This window comes from Echinops telfairi, unplaced genomic scaffold (assembly GCF_000313985.2).
Source record: "Echinops telfairi isolate 266 unplaced genomic scaffold, ASM31398v2 ScPeMD7_7469;HRSCAF=8507_0, whole genome shotgun sequence".
Taxonomy (NCBI): domain Eukaryota; kingdom Metazoa; phylum Chordata; class Mammalia; order Afrosoricida; family Tenrecidae; genus Echinops; species Echinops telfairi.
The window spans coordinates 51,731,787-51,738,113 of record NW_022111372.1 but is presented as its reverse complement, the minus strand read 5'-3'; positions in this window follow the sequence as shown (position 1 = coordinate 51,738,113).

Below are 6,327 nucleotides of genomic sequence, written 5' to 3'. Positions count from 1 at the left end.
GGGTGGCTCAGGTTGTGGACGCCTCTCCCACCAGAGTCCCAGGAGTCCACTGGTAAACAGGGAGCCCCTTGTGTTCAGGGTGCAGGAAAGGAAGGAGCCCCACCTCCACCCTGCAGGCAGCCTAAGGGGCTTGCAACTCTTTCTTTCGGAGGCCACAGCAGGTTTGATGCAGCGACCCTAGTCCCAGCCCAGGTTCACGGACCACAACATTCTGCTCACGCCCCAAGATGCCCCTCCCCTGGGGCATTGCCAAGGTTCTCATGTGCCTGGTAGCCTGGCAGGATTCCTAAAGTTGTAAACCCCCTTCAATACCATGCTGACCTCCCAAATGAACCTGTCCATCACTCTCAACTGGCACTCGCACGTCCCTTGTCTTCACCCAGGCGCCGTCAGCCATCCTTGGGCTCCTCTCCTTTCTTCCTCTCTCAACACTGCAAGGTGGAGGCCCAATCACACTCACTGCCATGAATGTGGTTCTGCTTCATGGCCACCCCACCCTATAGGGCAGGGGAGAATGGCCCCCATGGGTTTCCAAGATTGTCACTCTTTACGGGAGTAAGAAAACCACATTTTTCTCCCACAGACTGCCTGGTGGTTTTGAACTGCTGACCTTGAGGTTAGCAACCCAACAAACGTACAGCCACTCTGCCACCAGGACTCCTCGAGGTGGAAGCCAGAGGGTGGGAAATGATGCGCCTGAAGCTCGAATCACAGGTGGCAACGCTGGGATTCCAATCCAAGGTCTGCTGTCTCCACAATCCGTGCCTTTCATTATTCATATTTTGAAATAAATCCTGAAGGTCTGGGTGATTTATAAACACGATCTCTTTTTAAAAAAAAATGTTCCAGTAACATAAAAAGCTAGCATCCCTTGGCCACCCCACCTGCACCTTTCTCCTCTAGCAATTTCCCCTGAGGCGACTCCTGCTACTCCCATGAAGTGTTGTAGAGTGTTGGGTTCAGGGGTGTTTGTCACAAAAGTCATACCAATACACTCCTTAGACTCTGAACTCACAGTGTGTCTTAGAGCACCCAGGGGCCTCCCTCTAAGGCAGTGGTCCTCAACCTGTGGGTCATGACCTCTTTGGCAGTCGAATGACCCTTTCAAAGGGGTCATCCCATTTATAACAGTAGCAAAATGACACTTATGAAGTAGTAACAAAAATAATGTTATGGTTGGGGGTCCCCACAACATGAGGAACTGTATTAAAGGGTCGCAGCATGGGGAAGGTTGAGAACCCAAGGCATCTAAGGCATCCCTTGGGATCCCAATGTATTTAGCTGTTCCCCCCAAACCAGGCGAGTCGATTCCAACACAAGACAACGCCAAGCGTGTCCGAGTAGAACTGGGGTTCCATAGGGTTTTCTTCCATTTGAAACAATAATCATAGTTTCTTGTGTCGGGGTGAAGGTCTACGCAGCCGTCTAGATTCCCACGCCACCATTTCCACCTGCGCCGCTGGCACGGTGCTCACCTTCTTCACCGGTGTGAACATTCCCATTGTTCCCATCCGGCTTCTTCTACTTCCACCAATCAACTTTCTCCGCCTCACCTGACATTCTTTTCTTTGTTTCAAAGGCAGTGTTTCCCAAAGGGGGTGGCACTGCCCCTTGGGGGGAGATGCTGCCAAAGCAGATACCAACACCTTATCCTGGATTATGGGCTGCAGTACAAACGTGTTTCTTTGCTGGGGCACTGATGCATCACTTGGTCTCACACAGGTGAATTTTTAAAGCAGCACAATATTGACAGGTGATAATATTTTTACGCCAACTTATTATTTATCTACAAGGTGACCTCCTTGGGGCTTGGCTACAATTCCGAGTTGAAAGAGTACCTGGGGCAATAGTCTCAGAGTGTGCCAACCTTAACCAGTCTCGTGGGTCTTTTTCACTCTAGGACTTTGAGGTTCTCCTCTGCACATCTCTCTCACTCTACAAGGTCCATCGAGCGTGGCCTTCGTTAGAATGGTCGGTAGTGGTAGCCAGGCACCACCTGGCTCTTCTAGTCTCAGGGTAGATGAAACCGCTCACGTCAGCTATTTGTCTCAGTGAGCAATTTCTTCTTTGGGTCTTTGGTTTTCTCCCTTCTCGTTGACACCAAACAAATAGAGACCAATCATTGTATCTTAGGCTCCATAGGGGTTTCAACGGCTACGTTTTTTATTTCCAGGTCTTTCTTCGTGACTGTGGGTGGATTTGAACCGCTAACCCTCTGGTCTGCACCACCCAGAAACTCTAGTCTAATATTTTGCTGCTCAAACAAGGATACTCTGATTATGTGACAATATGTCCTGGTGTGCACACAGAAATTAAAAACCAAAAGCATTGCCCTGGAATACGTTTTGGCTCATCATGACCATCTAGCACCCTGGAGAACTGCTGCGTTGGGTTTTCGAGCCATAAACCTTCACAAATGCAGAAGGCCGCCTCGCTCACCTTCCTTCAGAGCAGCTGGTGGGTTCAAGCAGTCGAGTGCTTAACCAGCGTGCCACCAGGACTCCTCGCACATGTGTAAGGAGAAATTTTCTGCGACACTGGGCAATGGAAAACCCGTGTTGTCAAGTACTTCTCAAGAGAAGGCTGGCTCATTCCCACTCCCACAGCCCCACTCACGGGGCTTATCGCCTCACAGTCTCACCACCTCACCTCCTACCTGTGTTTTCTCCCAGGCCCTGGGGCTCCTTCATTTCCTGGGATCCAGAGAGAAGGACCTGCACCTTCATAGAAGGGCAATAGCAGTCTTCACCACGAGACAACAGGCAAGGCCCTGGCACGTGGAGAAAAGAGCGAAGTTGCCAAGGATCACATTTCACTTGGATCCACAATCGACTCTCCTGGGACCAGCAGTCAAGAAACAAGTTGACACAATGCATCGGGCCAACCTGCTGCACGCGCCCTATTGAAGCTGACTAACATGTCACTTTCAAGACTAAGGGGCCCGTGACCCGAGCCAGGGTGTCTTCATTTCCTCGTATGCTGGACAGTGAATGAGGAAGAGCAGGAGAGATAGGATGCTTTTGAATTGTGTTGGAAAATACTGAAAGTATCATGGACTGCCACAAGAGCAAACTAATCTGTCTTGGAGAAGGGATAGCCAGAATACTGTTCTTCTTACCGAGAGAAAGTGTGTGATCAGGAGAGACCAATCTCCGGAAAAGGAAGACTCACAATAAGACAGACAGGTACCGTGCCTACAACAAGGGGCTCAAACATAACAACAATCGTGAGAACCGTGCAGGATCAGGCAGTATTTTGAGCTGTTGTGCGTTGGAATCGTTACCCTTATAGATACCTAGGGATGTAATCCTATTGGGGAATAGGGTTTTCTTCATTCTATCAATGGTACCCATGGTCCCATGCCTGAGTAATTGTTGGTATTTGCTGCTCCTGAGACTGCCGAGAACTCGTGGAGACTCCGTGCCCAGTGGAACAAAATACTGCCCCAGCCTATGCCATCCCCATCCTCAGTTACAGACTGGAATCTTGTGATCCACCAGGTTTTCCTTGACTGACCATTCAGAAGTGGATCACCAGGCTTTTCTTCCTAGTCTTTCTCAGTCAGCATCATAGCAATAGGTAAACCTTCACTGATAGACAGGTGGTGGCTATTCATGAGGTGCATTGAATAGGAATCAAACCTAGGTCTCCTGCATGGAAGCTAAGAATGCTACCACTGAATCACCAAGGCCATTATTGCCCAAGTAGGGTGAGTTCTAAACCTAACTACGTCTGAGTTATAAAAGGAGTCGATTAAACAGGCACATGTACACACAGAGAATGACAAATGTGCAGATCTCTGCACACTAAAGGCAAAATAGGATTGGCTATGAGGAAGGAATCCACATGACCAAGATCCTGATCTGGATGCCCAGACTCCTGAACTGGAGGAAAACTAATTTCTGTTCTTGGAAGTCACCCATCTGTGACTGTAACTGTTCGTGAGAGTAGAAACCCTGTCTTTCTCCCTCAGAGAGGCTGATGGTTTCAAACTGTGGACCTATGGGATCACAGCTCTATGCACAGCCCTGATGTCAGGGCTCTGAGGTGATGATCATTTGCCCTGAGCTCCCGAGTCCTTCTGCTTGCTAACACCACAGTTGCCCTTAGCTCTCATCTGCCCCCCAGGCACGTGCCTGGGCCCCAGCAAGGTCTCCAAGACGGCAATCCACAGCCTTGCCACTGGCTGGCCGGAGGCCCCCAGTGCCTGCACCACAGTTGCTGTGGATTAAACTGTAATTACTGGGATGGCCATGGGTCTCACTTTGCTCTGTCCTCCCATGCTGCCCACAGATCCATGAAGGACCTGTCCTCACCCCCACACTCCGTCTGGGACTGTGGAGCACCTGCACACCTTTCTGTGGAGCCCCTCGCTTCTGCAGCAAAAGAGCACAGGAAAGAACACCCTGCGTGCGGGCCTCCCCCAAACCCAAAGCTCACTGTCACCGAGTCCATGCTGACTCCCGGGGACCCAAAAGACGGGGGAGGATGGCCCCTGAGAGGCAGTTCTTTCTCACTGTCCCCTTGGCCAGCCTCAAAATCCAGCATGGCTATCACCTCCCTTTCAAAACTGCCAACCTGCCTCCCAGAAGAGCTCATCCCCCCTCCCTCCGAGAGGACAGCCACATGCCTCTCGGGTGCCTAGACTCAGATGCTTGCAGGAGCCAGCAACGTTCACTGCCATGAGACTCCAGAGAAGGACACACTGGCTGACGGTAGCCACCATCTCTGCTGTGGGCCTGTGGCCCTGCTGTGCCAGTCACGGACACTCTGAACGTCCCCCAGCCTAAAGGGGCTGTGGCATGGCTGTGGCTGCATGGGAAGCTGTGCCCAGACTCTCCATACTTTTAGGAAAAACCACGAACTGGGAGTTGTCTATAATTTCAGATGGGCTAATACTGCAACACTCTCAGAATAGTGCCTGGTACATAGTAAATGCTGTGTGAGTGTGAACATGAATGGACGATGGATGGGTAGATAAATGGATGGATAGATAAATGGATGGATAGATAAATGGATGGATGGATGGATGGATGGATGGATGGATGGATGGATGGATGGATAGATGATATACTGTGTGTGCGTGTGTGTAAAACAAAGCAAAACTCACTATCATTGAGTCCATTCTGGCTCATAGGAATCCTATAGGACAGGGTAGAACTACCTCTGTGGGTTTCCTTTCTCCCATGAAGAAACTGCGCGCACTCTCTCTCTCTCACACACACACAGGAGAGAGAGGTTGTTGTCACTTCCCAACCAGCTGGTCCATGGGCCATGACAATCTTACACACAACAGGAGGAGATGCTGCCCAGTGCTGCCCACCGCTCTGATCGCCTGGGACTGGACCGTGGTGCTTCACAGGGGTCACGCTGGCTGACTCTCAGAAATGGGACTGCAGGCCGTAGTTCCTAGACCACCCTAGTCTGGGTGGTCTGCTGAAACTGACCTCACGTCCTAAAAACACACACGCCTCCCCTGACAGAGGCAGGCGAGTGGCAGCTGCACATGGGCTGGAGTGGCCAGAACAGAACCCAGGTCTGCTACATGGAAGGTACGGATCCTACCATGAACCACCACTGACCACTGACAGAAAGATACAGAGAGAGATTTTTTAAGAAGTTGGCAAAAACGACAAAAACATGATTCAGACAAAAGTGCATAAGCTTTTCTCAGGCCACATGTGCCCCACTGCCTCCTGTTTGTGACCTCAGATTTCATAGACCTGCCCATGACCCTGAAGAAGAAGCAGAGATTGTGGTGTGTGGTGTCCAGCTGGAGAGGACAAGAGGACGCCTCAGCCCCTCAAGCCCTGTGTGCCAGGGGCAGGGAGCAAAGAGAGCCGAGGGGAAGGGCGGTCCTGGGACAGACTGCCTCTCTCTCCACCAACCTATCTCTAAAGAGGCTCCTGTTCTTCAGGGAGGGTCTGACATGTGGCCCTCCTCCCACCCCCACAGCAGTGCCCCGGGCTGGCCAGGTCTTGCCAGGACTCCTCTGACCCCTGACCAGCCTCCAGACCCCATTCTCCCTGCCCCACAAAGGCCTCCCCCACTGAGTGAGCCGGAGGGTCATGGCTTGTATTCCAGCTGTGTAATCAAGTGTGACACCTCCTCTCCCCCTGGCTTCTGGGTCCCTAGAATGAGGTCATGCCAGCATGGCACAGGGTTGTGAGAGGACTAGATGAGATCCCGGCAGATGGGTTAGACCCACGCAATAGGAGGACTTAGACAATATGCTCCACACGTGCCCACTGTGGTCATATCTTATATGCAAACCCAACCTGTCGCTCTTCTGCCTGGGTGCCTCCCTCCCCGCGGGTCCAGTCAGGC